The following is a 4,207-nucleotide window of genomic DNA, read 5'->3' on the forward strand; positions in this document are numbered from 1 at the left end:
AGCTCTGTATCACATTTATTTCACCATCACAACCGATTGAAGCTCAGGAAAAGGGTGATAATGTTGTGCAACCAAGAGCACGCATTCAACACCATGTGAAAAGAAGTCAGAGCCATAAAAAAAAACACAAAGAGAAATGCTAAGAAGAAAAAGTTAGAGCTAAGCAAGGAAGCGTAGAAATAAAAGGAGGAAGTTGTGGAGAAATAAGGCAGTTAGACATAAGATTTAATGCTGAGTTGAATCCCACGGATTGCGCAGGAGAATCAAGTAAGGATCGATTCCAGATTTTGCCGAGTTTTGAATGAATTTAGAGGATAAATGACCTTGGAATTGTTTTAAAGAGGTGTCACAAACCGGGTCTCTATCATTAGTGGAAAATGCTTCCACCACCAAGTCTAAAGTGCATGTCCATTCAAACAATTTTGCCACCTATGAGAAGAACGAATCCTTGGCAACGATTCAATAGGAGTCTTAGTTGCATTTTTGTTGTGTCAACACGGGATTAACTCAAGTCATCACAAGATCACTCAGAGATCAAGTATCCTCATTAGAATTCAAAATCTCTCCACATAGATTCGATTCTTCATTAAATTCGAAATCTCTCCATGCATGAAACAACGAGTATATTTTTATACACAATAACATGACTTCCATGCACCATGAGAATTTTTTATAACAAATACAATGCACAGTGAAGGATTTTTGAAGAGAAAAAGATAGAATATGAATTCATGAATTATTTTACATGGTGATTTTTTTTTTTAAAGGAGACAAAGAACTTGTTTTTTTAAGATAGAGAACTTGTTTTTCTTCAAAACAAAGAATGATTTTGAAAAACAAAGATCAAACAAAGGGATTGGAGAGCAATAAAAAAAAAATTTAAAATGTTTTTATGATCTTTGTATAAGAAGAATTTGTTTTGACAAAATAAATCATTCATCTTATAGTAGAACATAGAGTTCTTTCATGTTTACATTTAAGCAATTTCTTGTTACAAATCCAAATAATTATTGTTGTTTTAAATTATCCTGTGAAGAAGGAAAGGCAATTATCCTTTGAAGAAGATGAGATGCCTGAGAATAAAAGCCAGCAAGGTGGGCCTTATCGAGACACTAATCTTCCCAATTTTATATGCTTCTCATTCTGTTTGGTTTCCCCTTGTTCAGTGCTCCTTACCCAAAAGGTGAATGCTCAAACCCCGTGGAGCTTGTTGTCGTACCCAGGTGCTCTCTTCTCCATGTTGGAGGCTATTGTTTCTAAGGATGAACCAATTGGCCTACCTGATTTGGAATCATTGCTAGACGGCATTATGACAAGCATAAAAGATAATAGGAAAAACAATACAACTTTTGAACTAGGTTTAATTATTGGAAGCTATTTATGTCTTGCTAGAACTATTACTTGTGTTCTTGGGCCTACCACTTTTAGTGCTTTTGGACCTTTGGTCATTTTGTGGTATGTTTGCGAAGCGGGTGTGACACGTGAAGATTTTTATTTGTTGCCTATGTTTTCAGTCACATTTTTCTTTTTGTGCTCTCAGTGGAGTAAAATTTCTGAGTAAAGCTCCTAGAGGAATTTACATTCCATGCCCCTTTGGTGATTCATCTAGAATTGCATGTGCATCAGCTATTGGGCTGGTTGTGAAGATCGAAATTATTTCATGGGGGAAGAAACTATGGGGTCTTCTATTTTATTTTATGCTATGTATTCTGTATAATTTGAAATTGATATATGGTTTGGCTTACTAATAGAAATTTCAAGCTTGAGGAAAAAAAATATTGAATTTCCCAAGGACAGAATATCTGTAGGTTGATTTACATTTCTAGAATTTGATTTTTGGGAAGGGTAGTGACCAAAATATTATTTTCTGAGGTATTTTTCCAGAAAATGATTTTCGAAAAAGATTATTTAAAAAATGATTTCTGAGGAAGATTATTAAAAAAAAATTGAGGTACTGACGAATTAGGGTATTTTCCATAAAGGTGTTTTCAAAGCATTAAAATAAAGCCTTCTCTCCACAAGCAGTAAAAACAGAGGTAGTGTCTCAGCTCAGAAATTTGACATTATAAGTTCAGGGATTTTTTCTTATTTTTAGTGGCCAAAAATTTGCCACTGATAGGTGAAGAATACTACAAAGAGAAATACTTTAAAGAGAAAAGATGGAAGTTCTTTTTAGGAAAACAAAGAAAAGGAAGGAGAAAAAGTAAAGAATGCCATCTACAAGGAAGGAGACAAAAATACATGAAGGCATAGATATCCTTTTATAGGTAGCTCAACAGGAAGCTTCATCTTCAAGGGTCAGAGCCATAAGTACATCAGCAAGCCAGTCAACATATAGGGATAGAAGATCAAAGAAGCAGAGGCAAGCATGAGGACATGCTTGAACATCAATAAGGGGGAGATGTTCACTCTCAATTTTGATCAAATATTTCTTATTAAAATCCACCTAATTTCCATCATTTTCCACTTTATACCATCCACATATGACCTATTTTGAAATTATTATTCATATTTAGGCAAATAAATTATGTTTTTTCAAATTTTAGACATTTTTTAAAAAATTGGGTTTTAATTATTTTTGGACAGGACTAAAAATTCCCGTAATGGCTTCATTGAGGTCATACTTGCAGGAAACCTAGGCACGAACTGAGAAAATTTCTAGAAATATTGGGAACTAAGAATGGATGTGTTCCTATTGGTTTTGGTCAAATCGACCTTAAACATGCCCGGTCAAAACTGCTCAAACAGGACCAATCATTTAGGAAATCCCCAGTAAATAAGCCAAATTTAGGATTTTATGCGATTTTCTAAATTTTGAGTGATTGGATGGATGAGATCAACCTAGATAGATAGGATAAGGATAGACATAGATGTTAGAGACATTTTATTTAAGTTTGTTTCATATTTCTCTATTTAAGCCAAGAATATTGAAGGCATGAACATGTAGAATTTATATAACTTCATTTTGAGATTTCTGAACTTTGTAAGTTAATCAAGGAGACAAATTCCATATTATTTTTCTGTTGTTCTAATTAATCAGTTAATTAGATGTATGATGATATGTTATGATTGATAATGAATCTTAATCTTAATTCTAATTTGAATATGAAGGGTCAAACTAGTGTTTAAGTTAAACTCTCCTTCTATCTGATCAGAGATTAGAAACTAGAATTCATCTTTCTTGCTTTTAAGTGATTCTCTGAATTTCTAGTTTTCTAACAATGACAATAATGATGAATGAATTTATAATGAAGAACAACAAGGACCTCCTTAGTTAGGAGCCTCTTCTATTATTTTTTATGTGTCTTGAGCTGTTGTTCATCAGTGGTTTTGATTTCTATTCATGAAGTAGTATTATAGAAGAAGGTCAATATGGTTCTTCTAAGTTAGGAGCCACTTCTCCTGTTTATTAAATATTGAATTAGAAATTATTTAGTTAAACTTTATATTTTTAATATGCATTTATTTCAAACTTTATATTTCATCTTCTAAAATTGGCTACAACTGATATCCATATATTTTGGATATGCTTCCAAGTTTACAAGCCCGGATTGATAATTAAATACTAGTGTTAATTTACTTAGTAAATTGGTCCAACACCAATATTATGAAAACACCTTATAGGACTAGACGTGGGAAGCAGTTGGTCCTCTACCCGACCTTTCTCTAGACAACTCTGCTTGCGGCGATGAGATTTTTTTAAGTAAGAAGTTGTTTGGAAGGCCATATGAAACAATGGATGTAAGATTGTTTGAGGATTTAGATCACTTATAGGCTAGAGGTCTCCTTTTTGGATAGGACACATTTTCTTGTATTAGAGTAACATCATTAAAATAGTTAGTTTACACTTGGCACCATTGCACTAGGCGTTTGCTTGTTGTTTGTTTCTCTTTTATTCCTATCATTCCTCTTTAGTCTAGACACCATAGCGCCTCCAAGGCATTTGTCACATCGAATTTGAGGGCTTCACCCTCAATTCCCATTAGGACATAGAACTCTTCCTCGTTGAGTTAAAGTTCATCATCCCAGTCCTCCTTAGAGTCATCATTCTGATTATGATTTTTATTCTATTGATTCATCCCATTCATCCTCTGATTTCACGTCTTCTCAACCCCATATCTCCATCATATCAGGCACTAATGTGGGTGTAGGAACCCTGGGTGATAATCCAGGTGCTAACTAGAGTGCCCTCACTAGCAGAACCCCA

The 4,207-nt window shown here is 33.8% G+C and overlaps 1 pseudogene; it reads left to right on the forward strand.

The window, feature by feature from the left end:
• Positions 1–1,069: 1,069 nt before the first annotated feature.
• On the forward strand, positions 1,070–1,748 carry LOC149214030 (uncharacterized; annotated as a pseudogene).
• Positions 1,749–4,207: the final 2,459 nt, after the last annotated feature.

Source organism: Pinus tabuliformis, chromosome 1_1, assembly GCF_031772625.1.
Source record: "Pinus tabuliformis cultivar Carrire ecotype Pingquan chromosome 1_1, CPIR1, whole genome shotgun sequence".
Taxonomy (NCBI): domain Eukaryota; kingdom Viridiplantae; phylum Streptophyta; class Pinopsida; order Pinales; family Pinaceae; genus Pinus; species Pinus tabuliformis.